This window comes from Marmota monax, unplaced genomic scaffold, assembly GCF_021218885.2.
Source record: "Marmota monax isolate L192 unplaced genomic scaffold, Marmota_monax_Labrador192_F-V1.1 WCK01_AAM20220418_F8-fsc00127, whole genome shotgun sequence".
Taxonomy (NCBI): domain Eukaryota; kingdom Metazoa; phylum Chordata; class Mammalia; order Rodentia; family Sciuridae; genus Marmota; species Marmota monax.
In genome coordinates this window covers 4315719-4330870 of record NW_026692894.1, presented here as the reverse complement: position 1 = coordinate 4330870, position 15152 = coordinate 4315719, and the positions used below count along the sequence as shown (strand labels likewise).

Genomic DNA, 15152 nt, shown 5'->3' with positions numbered 1-15152 from the left:
CTATATTTGCCTTTGGGAGGGACAGCAACCCTGTTTCAGTCTGGCACAACCAGAATAGCATGATTGTCTTCTCCAGTAGACACAGGTACCTTTGTGCTGGAATACCCTACTGTGGGGCTATTTTTCTGAGGAGAGCATGGTAGATTGTAGCTGGTTTGCTCAGGTACTGAAGGCCATTGAGGCTCTTCACCAGAATGCCAGCATGTATTGGTGAGAAGAGTTATGTTTGAAGTAAAGAACAGCTTGTGTATGATTTAAAAGAAAACAAACTAGAATTTGAGCAGGGTGAGGAGTAATACACCTTTGAGATGTCGTTTTTGAGATGTAAGAGGATGGCTTCTGACAGTGGAAGGAAGTAGTTTTTTTCTTAAAAATTTTTATTTGCAAGTATATAACAGAAGAGTCTCTTCCCATCTATGTGACTGAAAAGTGGACCACTGATTATAAAACACATCCTGTTATATATATGTTATCTTAGTGTGACCACAAATGGCGGACATGTGTTGCAAAGTACTCTGTTTTGAGTGTGAGTAAAACCTAGTTTGTTAAACCAAGTAAAGAAAACTATAAAAATTTAAGTTGTTTTAAAAGAGTTCTTTGTATTGTGCTTTGAAGACCAGTGTACTTACTCCTTGAAGGAGATAATAATGCTCAATCAGCTCTTCTGTGTTTATGGTGTTCTGCTGCAATCTCCTTTTTGGATTTTGCCAGTATGTAAGTCTATATTCCATTACTGTCCTGATATACTTGGGGCTAAGAACTTTATAAGGAAAATAGGTTTAAGTTGGGTGTGATGGCACATGCGTGTAATCTCAGTGACCCAAGGAGGCTGTGACAGGAGGATTGTAAGGTTGAGACCGGCCTGGGCAGTTTAGCAGGACACTGTCTCAGAATAAAAAAACAAAAATAAAAAGGGTAAGGATGTAGGTCAGTGGGGAGAGTTCCCCTGGGTTCAATCCTCAGTACCTAGGGAGTGGGGAAAAAGAAAAGAAGTATTATTTAGCTCACGGTTTGGAGGAGCAAAGGTTTTGGTGCTGGCATTGGCTTGGTGTGCTGGCAAGGACTTTATGGTGAATAGTATCACAGAGGTGGGAGTATATGCAAGAGGGAGAGATCACATGGTGAGATGGAGTATGTATATTCTTTGATCTCTCTCTCTCCTTATAAAACCACCTATATTCAGTCATGGGGGATCTACTCTTATGACCTTATATAATCCTTATTACCTTCCAAAGTCCTCACTTCCAAACACCGTAGTCAGTTTACATTTTCACTCTCTCAATACCTCACTGTGGGAATTTAATTCCAACATGAGGTTTGGAGGGAACCTCATCAACTAGTAACTACATTGTCATTTCTTGGGACAGGAAGATCAAGAACAATTTACTACTAGGGCCAGCATTGTGCATGTCACATTGACTTTTTTTATTCATATATGTATAATAAAAAAAAAATACCCCATGGTGGCACACCATATTCCATGGTGGCATGTGCCTGTAATCCCAGCTACTTGGGAGGCTGGGGTAGGAAGATTGCAAGTTTGAGGCCAGCAGGGCAACTTACTGAGATCCTGTCTCAAAATAATAATAGTAAGGGCGGGGGATGTAGCTCAGTGGTAGAGTGCTCGGAGTTTCATCCCTATGAACACATAAAGAAATAGAAAAAAAAAATACATATTTGTAGAAGCAGGTCAACCTCATTTCTAATACACATGTATTTTATCCCTGGCCTTAAGACAATGTATTTTGATGCAAAGAATTTTGACTTTGGAGACATAAAGCTGAAGTTAACATGTTGTCCTATACTTGTTAGTTTTGTTACCTCGAATAAAACAATCTCCCCACATCTCAATTCCATTAATTGTAAAATAGGCATTACTTGCTTTACAGCAGAGTTCTCGGAAGGATCAATTAATTATATTGATGTATATTAATTATATTAATACTTTTTAAGCTGAACAGAGGACATCTATATATAAATTTATTCTCATTTCTGTTAAAGGCAATCCTGGCATTTTTGCTTAAGAGTAAATTTTATCTGAGTAGTCTGTGTTTGCTAATTTGGACTAAAACTTTTTCAGTTACTGATCTCCTTGTTCTCTCCACCTTTGATACCATTTATTGCCATGTAGTCTATGGTTGTCAATAGAAACTCTGCTGATTATTAAATCGTGACTCCAAAATATATAACTTGCAAGTTCCCATCTATTTTCTGATATATTTTATGGTCATGCATTAGAAATGAAGTTTTCTTTTTGGGGAAGGCCATGATAGCAGCAGCCTTGAGGCCGTGGGTAAGGATTCAGTGCCAGTAATAGTTAAGGATTAAATTGATGAATGGCTGTGGGCACAGTGGGGCTGGCCTTGTATCTTAGTCAATTTGGGTAATATTTTAGAATGTAGAAGCTTTTTTCCTTTGTCAGTTGAATTTTGGTTAATATTGATTTATTTTTCTGTCTTTGAAAACGATATATGTTTATATTTTATTTGGAATATACCTGTATCCCTGAAGGACTTTGGTTAAGAAGTAAGAATTTTATGGAATGTTTGTATGCTAAAGAACAAATAATTTTATAAAATACCATAATTTTAAAACACATTGGCTCCAGTAATTCTTAAGGCCAATATTCAGAAGTTAAAAAAAATCCCAGTCTTTCAAAAATTTGTTAGCCAAAGTATTTGGTACTATAGTGTTAATGAACTTGTCCCTGCCCCTGCTGGCTGACTCTTTAGAAACAAAATGGGTTAATAAAAAGTGGAATCCTAATTCAATCCAGAGAATATTTGTCAAAATTTATATTCTCTAAAAGTGGCTAAAATTATAGGTGTCAGCATTTTGTAGAAGCAAGTGACTGCTTTATATCTTTCCTTGTTTGTGACTTGCTTGCCACGTCATTTAATGTTCAGAGAATATTAATTTAGCTTTTTTTTTTTTTTAAGGTAAACTAGATTTTAGATAGGCATGTATTATATATTTGTCTTCTCTGTTTGTAGGGGCCAGTCACCACATCTACTATTTTTACCCAATTTCTTTTTTCAACACAGCAGCCAGTAATTTAGTGTCTTCATTTGATCATTAATTCTTTTTTTAATTAGTTTTTTAAATTTATATATGTCAGCAGAATGCATTACTGTTCTTATTACACATATAGAGCACGATTTTTCATACCTTTGGTTGTATACAAAGTATATTCACTCCAATTCGTGTCTTTATACATGTACTTTGGATATTAATGTCCATCACATTCCACCATCATTTCTAACCCCATGCCCCCTCCCTTTAGCTCCCATCCATATGCCCTGTCCTAGAGTTCATCTGTTTCTCCCACGCGCTCCCCCCCCCCAACCCCACTATGAATCAGCCTCCTTATATCACAGAAAATATTCGGCATTTGGCTTTTTGAGATTGGCTGACTTCACTTAGCATTATCTTCTCTAACTCTATTTTTTTAGTTGTAGTTGGACACAATACCTTTATTTATTTATTTTTATGTGGTGCTGAGGATCCAATCCAGTGCCTGCACGTGCTAGGCAAGGGTGCTATGGCTGAGCCGCAACCCCAGCCCCACTTGATCATTAATTCTTATGGCATTTAATTACCTGTAGAGTATTGATAGATGTTGGCGTAGACATAGAACATGATGTTGCTATGTGAGTATTCAGAGCTTATCTTCTGCTTGGGATCTAACTATATGCTAGTGAAATGTTAGGTAAAATTCAGAGCAGTTCTTGTTAAATAGCATGATGAATGTTATACACAGTATGATTTGTGGAATTAACACTCAGCATTTCAGTTTCAGTTATGGAGTTATAGGCTTTTATCTGGCTGTTGGTGAAGTGTGGCTGTAACTATAGAAAGATTTTGATAGGATCATGGAGCATAGGTATTATGATGTATGGTTTTCATACTCTGTAACTGGAGCTTTATTCAAAGTTTCACTGTTTTTAGAGCTTGTTAAACTTTTATTGAACTGCTTGCTATACTTGGTAGGTATGGAAAAGAGGAAATACGCTGTATATGTTTTTCTGCTTTAAGCGCCCTTCTCACCCCCAGGAATGGGAAAGTTGATCCCATGTTTCTTTCTAATGCTGGGTTAGCTATGGTCTCAGAGTTGTATGTTGCTGGGAATGAAACCCAGGGCCTCTCAAATGTTAGGCAAGGGTTCTACTACTGAGCTACCCACACCCTCTTCCCCACAGCTTCTGGAGTTATTTTTTAAGAATGTGCTCAAGGAGGGAATGGCATAAACAAATTTTGTGTAATTTTAATTTTGTTTCTTGTTTAAGTTAATATTTTGATTTCTGATGATGACCTTTTGTGGTGTTATTGTTGAAAAGTTTTAGATTTTGCCATCCTAGTTTAACTAAACAATTTCTTAAACATATATTCAAATAAGCAAGTCATCATGGCTTTGATTATATATAATAAATGCGTAACCACGTTGGACAGTCATCTGTTTTTGAAAGGTAAGTAGACCAAGCAGTCCAGGACAAATAGTATTTGAACTGATTGCTGAATCCTGTCAGGTCAAATTGTGTCTGTCTAAAACATGTGGATGGGTTGGATTAATAACATATGTGAAACTGTCAGGGCATGCTGTGTGTCTTAACTTTTTTGCTACTATATTTATAGTGCTTGAGATATAATAGAAACACAAAAATATATGATGGGTGGATGGAAAAAAGGAAAAAATGGTGTGATAAGTTTGCCAGTATAAAATATGCCTAAAACAATTAATTTTGAAATGAGAATGTTTAAATATAATTTTGTTACTTTATTGTACTCAGTAGAAGGCTTCCTTTCTTTCCAGTGGTAATTAATTGTAAACCAACTAATTAGAGACAAAATTTCATTCTCTTTCAGAAGCAGTTTGCCTCTTGGCTAAGACATTACTGACTAAATTGATAGTGTTTTTAAAAGGCGTTCCTTTTTTAAAAAGTCAGATTGGAATAGCATATATGGTTTTTATGACAGCTTTTGTTTTAAAAATTTGAATGTAATTGGGTTTGCAATTCATAATTTATATATAATAGGTGCTTTGAGTTGTAGTAGTTCACATGTAATAAAAATGAAGTTTGTTTAGGCCAATTAAAATTCAAGGATTGTCTGTATTTTTGGTTGAATTGGCCTGTAATATATATTTTGTTTGAAGTTTTTTTATATAACTGAGGGTTTAAATGGAGATTTTTATTTTCTATGCAGTCATTAGGGTAAATGTTTGCCAGATTTATGAGGTTGGTACCTTGACAAGTTAAGATTAGTGACAACTTTATACTTCTGAACTTATTTATTTTTTGGATACTAAGGATTGAACCTAGGGACTTTACCACTGAGCTATGTCCCAGCTCTTTTAAAAAAAATTTGAGGCATTTTCTCACTAAGTTGCTTAGGGCCTTGCTGAATTGCTGAGGCTGGCCTTGAACTTGTCTTAGCCTTGCAAGCTGCCAGGATGATAGGTAATACCACCGTGCCTGGATTTCTTTTGAATTTAAATAAAAAATTAAATGGAGTTTTGCCTTGAAGGCCTGAATCTGTCTTCCTTTCTTTCTGCATTTGCATATGTAGACAAATTCCCTTTCTGTTCTTACCAGATGATCTCCATAATTTCATACTTATCTGGAGGATCTGAGATAAACAAAATGATGGTTTCTAGTATTGTATAGTAATTACTGTAGTTCTACATGGGAATGATTACAGATTTTCCTGGAAGATTCTTCTTCCCTATGGGACAAGAGGAGGAATATTTAAGAAAGGCAGTAGTCTTACTAAGGATCTGGGAACTGTGTAAAGACCAGTTCTAGAAAATTATATAGATATGTGTTTGTGTATATCCCCCCAATATATATAAAATATGACTTGTAAATAATTTCATATAAATGTTTTCTCTTTTGAAATTATACCTTTTAAACTATATTTATACTTCAGCATGTTATTCTGTGTAACTGAAGAATTTCTCTTGCTGAAAATTTAGAAAGTACATATTCATATGCATTGCAATATCCGTACTGCAATATCTTTGAACAAATTTTTATGTGAAATGAAATTATATGGGTTGGGATATAGCCTGAGCAGCTTAAGTGGAGAAAATAAATTGATTTCAGAGTTTAGCTGGAGGCTAGGAACAAAAAGGACAACTGTTTTAAAGCTTTATAGGTACTGAGGAAATAGAGAAGGGAATTGCCACTGGGAATGGTGAGCGCCCTTTGGATAGTAGTGGGTCATACTATGTGGTCTTAATGCAGGTTAGAGGTAGAATGCTGGCTGCAGTGATTTGTCTTTACTACAATTTATGAAACTGAGAGTAGGACTTTCACCTTTTATTCTTCCTTAATCTCTGGCTGATTTACTTTTTTGGTCTGTGGTGCCCCAAAGCCACATTTCTAATGATAACTCTGCCTTAACTTTGGGAGAGCAGTAGCTCTCTGAGCAGTAGGGTGATGGTGGAAGAGTTGGTTTGAATTATTCAGCTAGAGAGGGAGGCTTTAGAAGAAATGTATTAAAGAATGATTGCATGAGGTTATTGTTCTTTGATTTTTGAATCTTTTAAAATTTTTTTCTGAAATTAGATTTGAGAGTGGTATAATAAAGTTAGGTTGGTTGGTCTGTAGTTTGCTCAGTATTGTTGTGTGATGTTGTACTTTTAGGAATTCTAATTGTCTTGATAACCTTCTCCTTTTCTTAGATAATTAGTAATGTGAAAAGAATTAAACCAGTAGATGCCTTCTTAATTTTCAAGAATTATTAGAATGTCTAAATATTTTTGAATTCTTGGAATTAAAGAGAGGTTTGAAATTATAGTACAGTTTATCCAGAAAGTAGTCATGATAAAGCTAGTTTTGTTGGTTTCTTGATTAAAAATTTAGGTCATCACACAACAGATTGGTGAAAGCAGACAATTGAGGACAGACATATCTGAGATACTAGTGTACTGTACTTGGTAATGTATTATCCAGTGACCTTTGAATTTTCTGTCATTTAAAGAAAAGAAGTCCTTATTTTTACTTTAACACAATAAATCTCAGAGATAGATATCTCTGTGGTCACTAACTTTCAGTAATAGTAAGGTCAGATAAGAAATTCACTAAACCATTTAGGAACTTGTCCATAAAGGACTTGAAACATTTTGCTGCTTTTCTAAGGATCTGGGATATTCACACATAAGATAACTCCATTCATGGAGAAAGCTTGTTTATCTTAATTGTTTAATGTTTGTCCTAGGAAAAGTCAAATGTGTAGTTTTAAGGGACACAAAAGAAGATGCATAGACATAATTAGCTTGGCAGCTGGATGGCAAACCTAGTTTAAAAAAGAAAAATCCTATCCTTTTATTTTTTTTTTTTTGTAGTTCTGTTAATAGACTTGAAAGACTTGTATTTCCTTGTGTGCTTTGAAATGAAGTACATGTTGTGCAGTAAAGAAGCAAATTCAATCTCATTGTGAAACTTGCTTGCTATGGGTGAATCACAGATGGAAAGATGTTAAAGCAATATCATATTTTCCTGCATGAAAAATTCTAATGAATCAGAAATGGAAATACAAAAGTGGCCGTGTCACTCTGGTTTTCTCTGTTAAGGACCTGTGGTCCTAAGCTTCCAGCTAACAGCTGCTCAATTAAGGCATTGACTGGTAGTGAATTAGAGATAAGGTCTTGAATTACCTGTTTCTGTATAGCATCTGTTGCATTTTTAGACGAGTGAAAGAAGGGATTACAGACGGGTGGTTGTGCCCTTTCCTTTTTGTGGCACACCATTGAGATACTTGTATGGGTCCCTTAATAGGGGTTTTTGAAACTTTCATTGCATATTAGAACTTGTCCTACTTTATTTGGTCAATTAATAAAAAAAAAATAGTAGTTATTTGATTGTCTTATTAGTAGTTTTCTTTTTATTTATTTATTTTACAGTAGAATGCATTTGACATACAGAACACAAATGGAGCACAACTTCTCATTACTAGTCGTTTTCTATATTCACTGAAACCTGTGTCCTTACTAGAAAATATTACTTAAATTGCCAAGTACCCAATCTTTTGACTAGGGCTAGTACCCAATCTTTTGACTAGGCTACCAAAGTATGCTTTATGGGAGGGACCATAGTGCCTTGAACATGAAGATAAGGGACAGCTTATTGTAGTGGAAAAGTACTGCTAGGGTAAAGCCTGGATTTCAGTTCTGGCTTTCTTACTTGGATGTATGATTTAACATTTCTAACCCAGAGTTGCTATTTTATACAAACTGGGACAATTACCACTGCTCCCCCCCGCCGTCATTCTGGGTATTGAACCCAGGGGTCACTCTACCATAGACACTGAGCTACATCCTCTGCCCCAGCCCTTTTTTTGTTTGAGACAGGATCTCACTAAATTGCCCAAGCTGGCCTCAGTTGTGATCCTCCTGCCTCAGAGTCGCTGGGATTTCAGGCGGGTGCCACTGTGCTGGCTACTTTTTTTTTTTGTGGTGGTGGTGGAGGGGCACAAGATGGTTGTGAGGACCAGTAACAGATAAATAATAACACACACATAAATATTGTATATGAGGTTATCGCTACTTGGAAGTTAAGTATAATATTTCAGACTTTTCTTAGATCTCTTTATTAGATTGGAGAAATTCAGTTTTTAATTGTTGAGACTTGATTTTTTTTCCTTCACAAATGTGTATTGATTTGTCAAATGGTTTTTCTACATCTGTTGAAATGATCATGTGTGTTTTCTTCTGTTAATGTGATGAAAAGATTTGGCCTCTGCTTTGTAGGATTGATAGTTGAAATAATGAGAATATATTTGAAGGTCACAGAAGATACTATGGAAATATAGAGATGATTAATTAAATCAATTTGACAAACTCAGGAAGACTTTTAGAGAAACTTGGCTGGGGTGGAGCTTTGGAATTTGTGAATGGTGGGAAGGAGGGGAGTAGCATATGTTGAGCAGGGGCATAACAGCTGTATGGACTGCTTATTGGAGGTTTAGTTATTAACGATAATAGGGTTCTTGTGCAGGGATGGGTGTGTGAAAGGAGCCTAGATGTGCTATGTTAAGATTTCTGTCTTGTTTGTGGACTTGTGAACAGTTTTTGCAAAACAAAGGTTATGACTAGATTTTTATGGTAAAGAGATCTCTGTTGTAATGATATAGTATGGATAAAGAATTATTTAAAAACTTTATATTCCTGGGAAAACTGTACTTGATCAGAATGAATCATATTTTTCATACATTGTTAGATTTTGGTTTTTGTTATGCTTATATTTTTTCTGACAAGAGTTTGATATGAGGTATTATGCTGGTAACAAATGAATTGGTAATTGTTTCTCTATTTTGAAATAGGGTTTTTATTAGTTGGCTTTAGTTATTCCTTAAATGTTTGAGAGAATTTGCCAGTGAAACTGCATAGACTGTGATTTTTTCCTAGTGAGAATGTATTTGATAAGGAATTCAGTTAGTAGAATTAGGACTATTAGGATTTTTTTTTTTTTTGGTTTATATTATGCCAGTTTTGATAGGTTGTATTTGGAATTTGTCCGTTTCATGTGAGTTGTCTAATTTTGGGGCAGAATAGCTTAGCTCTTGTGAATTAAGCTGCTATAAATGTTGATGTGGCTGCATCACTGTAGTATACTAATTTTAAGTCCCTTGGGTATATATGCTGAGGATTGGCATAACTGGTTCAAATGGTGGTTCCATTCCAGGTTTTCTGAGGAATCTCCATACTGCTTTCCAGAGTGGTTGCCCCAATTTGCAGTACCACCAGCAATATATTAGTGTACCTTTTCCCCCCACATCCTTGTCAACATTTGTTGTTACTTGTATTCTTGATAATTGCCATTCTGACTGGAATGAGATGGAATCACAGTGTAGTTTTAATTTGTATTTCTCTAATTGCTAGAGATGTTGAACATTTTTTCATGTATTTATTGAGCATTTGTATTTCTTCTGTGTTCAGATCCTTTGTCATATACATTTTTTATTCTCATTCTTGGTGAATTGATTCTTTCATCTACATGAAATGTCCCTCTTCTTTTTGATAATACCATATGAATCCAGATCTACTCTTTGGTATGAATATTGTCACCTCAGCCTTTTAAATTTATTCTTTGATTGGTATAGCTTTTTATTTTCAACTTAAGTCTTTGTATTTAGAGTATATCTCTTATAGACATCATACATTTGATTCTTGCTTTTAAAATTCATTTTGTTGGAATATGCCTTTTAATTGAAGTGTTTAATTAATATTTAATGTAATTATTGATGTGGTTGAATTTAGATTTACTCTAAATTGTTATTTGTTACAACTGTTTCTTCATATTTTTTCTCTTTTTGGTTAATTGAACATTTTTAGAATTCCATTTTGGTTTATTGACATTCTTGTATGTATTTTTATTTTAACAGATTTCTGGAGATATAGTTCATATACTGTACAATTTCATTCATTTTTAGGATTCCATTTTAGTAAAAATACATTTTTGAATGTATTTTTATTTTAACAGATCTGGAGATATAATTCATATACCATACAATTCATTCATTTAAAGTATATGCTGCAATGTTTTTTAGTACCCTCATACCCACACACAACAACATTTTGGTCAAGGATGGTAAGTGGTACCATAAGATTGTATTTCCTAGAGAGAGAGCCATTTTATTTTATGTAAGAAGACTCTGTGATGTTCATACAATGATGAAATTGCCTAATGTGTATTTATCAGAATACGTTGTCGTATCCATCACAAAGTGACAAATGACTGTATTTGTACAACTATCAGGATTGTATAACCATCGCCATAGGTTCTCCCCACCCCAGTTTTTTTTTGTGTGTGTGTGTCTGTGTGGTGCAGGGTGTTGAATGTGGGGCTTCACGCCTGCTCAGCTTTGTTCTCTACCACTGATCTAAACCCCAGCTCCCATTACCCCAGTCTTTTATCTGGACTACTTGTGGTCTGTCCCATGCATGTTATTTCAGGATCAGCCAGAGACTGGACCAACTTTGTATTTAGATTTTTGATCCTTCCCTTTATAACTCTTTGCTTTCCTTGGTTTCCCCCTCAGTTATCACCTGGTGGTATTCATCTGAATTCTGTCCTCTGGCTCTTTGTGACAGTAAGACTGTTTCTGTATAGTATAGATTCTATCACCCACATGGCTTAATTTAGCCTCCCTTCAGTAAGAGAGCCAAAAAAAAAATTAGGAAACTTTCTCAGTGGTATTCCCTTTTTCTGTTGCCAATTTCTGCTATGGTTTTTGGTTGTTTTCAGGTAGTTTTAAAAAAATATATATCCCAAGTCTATAGTTGTTATCTGTGGAACAGTTGGGAATCTTAGGAAGCAGCTCTTAAGAGTGGAACTTTTGTTAAGCTTTTTTATTGAAGTAATGACAGATCATACACATGCATACTCATATGCAGAAAGTACATCAGTCATAATGGCTGCTTAGTATTTTGTCACAAATTGAACATGATTTATGGACAAAAATAGAACACTACCATACCTCAAGAAGCCCCTTTAACATCCCTTCCAGTCCCTACTCCCTTATGTCTCTCCAAAGTAGCCACACTCCTACCTTCTAGTACCACAGATTCATTTTACTTGTTGTAGAACTTTATAAATTCTGATATTTTTCTTTTTGTCTGGTTTCTACTTTGATGTTTGTAAGATGAGTCTAAGTTGTGTGTGGGAGTAGTTTGTTGCATTTTCATTGCTGAAAAATACTGCTTTGTTTGCATTTACTACGAATAGTTTATCCCTTCTGTTGGTGGGCATTTGAATTATTTCCAGTTTGGGGATGATACAGAAAAGTGCTATTTGAACATTATTTTACATGTCTTGTGACCATTCTTTTACTTGTCCTTTGGTACACATGTGTGTGTATTTCTATAACTCTGAGAAACAGTTGACTGTAAGTGGTATCTAATTGTGTGTGTGTGTGGTGTGTGTGTGTGTGTGTGTGTGTATTATAAACATGAGTTTTTAGCCTTTTGGAAACTGGAACCAAAGAGCTAATGCAAACACAATCTATCATTCTTTCTTTCTATTTCCTCGCCTGTAGTGTTAGGTCAATAAATGGTGGTATTTTGATAATAGAAGGTGTGCGCAGCTTTAATTCATACATAATCACTTGTTTGCCCGGTTGGTAATACTTATCAAATTGTAGTGGGATTATTTGTTATAGTTGTTCTTGGAGTTGTCATTGATAGTTGCCTGAAGTATTTTATGTATAGGTGTTTCAGTTACGTAAGTTCTGCTACATTAGTGGATTTATCAAGTCTGTGATCTGGGGTCATGTATGTTGTCTGTTGCCCTTAAAGTCGTTTGGTGCAACCGGTCTGTGGTGTGTGTGTGTGTGTGTGTGTGTGTATGTATAATTTTATAATTTCCATATGCTGTAGTGTAATGAAGCATTTGCATTTATCATCTCACTTGATCTATATACAGTAGCTTTGGAAAGTAGGTGAAATATAGCTATAATTGCCCCAAATTTTTTCAGGAAAGATGGTATACTGAAAGGCAATTAGAAGGTGGAAAATGGTAACATTGTTCTTGGAAGTGCATCTATACTATAAGATATGATACTTTGTAACACAAAACAATTAAAAAAATATTTATTTATTTATTTATTTTTAGTTATTGGTGGACACAACATCTTTGTTTGTATGTGGTGCTGAGGATCGAACCCAGGCCGCACGCATGCCAGGCAAGCGCGCTACTGCTTGATCCACATCCCCAGCCCCACAAAACAATTTTTTTAAATTGACAAACTCTTCTGTAAAGGGCCCCACAGTGAATACTATTGCCTTTGTTGGCCACATGATCTTGGTTCAGTTATTCTACCATTTTAACAAAGCAGTTAGTCACAGACAGAGTGTAAAGGAGTACATATGGCTTGTGAACCAGTAAAATTTGATCAACATTGAACTTGGAATTTCATGATTTTCATGTGTCTCAAAAATATTATCCCCCAGTCCCAGACACTTGGAAGTGTAAAAACCATTTGTATTTGTTTTCTAGGGCTGCTACAACAAAGTACACGAACTGGGTGGTTTAAACAACAGAAATTTATTCCCTCTTTCAGTTCTGGAGGCCTGAAGTTTTAGGTCAAGGTGTTGACAGGGTTGATTTGATTTCTTCTTATAGAGTTGTGGGAAAAGATTTGTTCCATGCCTTCCTCTCTCCTTGTACATGGTTATTATCATCTTATGTCTCTTCGTGTATTCTTCTGTGTGTGTGTGTGTGTCTGTGAATTCTAATTTTCTCTTTTTGTAAGGACACTAGTCATATTGGGTTAGGGACTATCCTAATGAATTTAACTTGATGACCTCTATGAAGACCCTGTATCTAAATAAGTTATATTCTGAAGTGTAGGGATTTAGGTCTCCAGTGTATCTATTTTTTTGGTTGCAGATGGATGCAATACTTTTGTTTTATTTATTTATTTATTTATTTATTTATTTATTTATTTATTTATTTATTTATTTATTTATCTTTATGCATCGCTGAGGATTGAACCCAATGCTTCATACATGCTAGACAAGTGCTCAAACCGCTGAGCTACAACCTCAGCCCTCCAGCATATCTTTTTTTTTGTTTGTTTTGTTGTTGTTTTTTTTTAGAGAGAGAGATAGTTTTTTAATATTTATTTTTTAGTTTTCGGTGGACACATCATCTTTATTTTTATGTGGTACTGAGGATCGAACCCAGCGCCCCGCGCATGCCAGGTGAGTGCGCTACCGCTTGAGCCACATCCCCAGCCCCCTCTAGCATATCTTTTTATGAGCTGGGAGAGTGAGAGAGTTTGATCTGTAATACCATTCTTTGCTGTAGGTCATTAAAAAACAGGTAGCAGACCAGATCAGACCAGCTGGCTGTACTTTATCATCCTTTGGCTTATCTGGGGGCAGAGATGATACCAGTAGGTTTTACCATTCCCCAAGGTTTATCTAGATGTATTTTTGGGTCAGATGATTAATAATCTTATGAAATTTTCAGGTATACTAGAGGAAAAATCATCAGTTCTATCTTTGAAATCAAGGGACAACAGTTTATACTGATTTACTGAGTACAAGATTATGTCTTAGACATAGACTTCAGATTTAAATAGCCATTTTTGTATTTTTAATTTTAGAAAGCATAGACCTTTTCCCAAATGGAGGTGAAGTATGAAAGATGGTTATAACAGTGATTTGAAGTTACTACTGAATTCTGTGGAGGTGCTTGTGAGAATTTCATAAATTATTTTTAAATTAAAAAGAAAAGTAGTTGCAGAAGGACACAATACCTTTCTTTTATTTATTTATTTACATGTAGTGTTTAGGATTGAACCCAGTGCCTTACATGTGCTAGGTGAGCACTGTACCACTGAGCTACAACCCAGCCCTCATAAATATTTAATAAGAATTTTATTTAAAAAATAAACTTTATTTACCATGAATGCATTACCATGAATGCCATGTTAATTCATTTTTGTGATGATCTTTGAAATAAGTGCCCCCCTGCCTGCCAATCTCTCTTTAAAGAACATCCCAAGATTTGGAGTTGATTTATTTAAAAACCAATCTGCTATCATTAGCAAATAATGTGGAATGAGGATTTTCTCTCTCCTTCCTTCCTTCCTTCCTTCCTTCCTTCCTTCCTTCCTTCCTTCCTTCCCTCCCTCCCTCCCTCCCTCTTTCTTTCTTTCTTTCTTTCTTTCTTTTTCTTTTAAATATTTTTTAGTTGTTGATGGACCATTTATTTATTTACATGCAGTGTTGAGAATTGAACCTAGTGTCTCTCATATGCTAGACAAGCGCTCTACCATTGAGCTACAACCCCAGCCCAGGCTTTTCTTCATTACTATCCCTATGTTCTTATTTGTGCATTGTTTAATTTTTTAAAAAAAATATTTTTTAAGTTGTAGATGGACACACAATATCTTTATTTTTTTATGTGGTGCTGAGGATCGAACCTAGTGCCTCACACATCACAAGGCATGCGCTTCACTACTTAAGCTACAGCCCTAGCCCCGCATTGTTTAATTTCTGTGTATGGTCCTCTTCTAGAAACTGATTTCAGTACTTTATCAAATGAGCTTTGTTTCTTTAGTAATTGACTCTATAATAATACACATATGTTTTACATTTGAATTTAGAAAATGTATTTGCCATACAAACCACTTTCTCAATTTTA

At 35.2% G+C, this 15152-nt stretch overlaps 1 protein-coding gene across 3 annotated transcripts in view; it reads left to right on the top strand.

Annotated features, from left to right (window-relative positions):
• Zfand3 (zinc finger AN1-type containing 3) overlaps positions 1–15152 on the top strand; it is a 316019-nt gene that overhangs the window by 31617 nt on the left and 269250 nt on the right. The gene's annotated exons all lie outside the window — the stretch shown is intronic.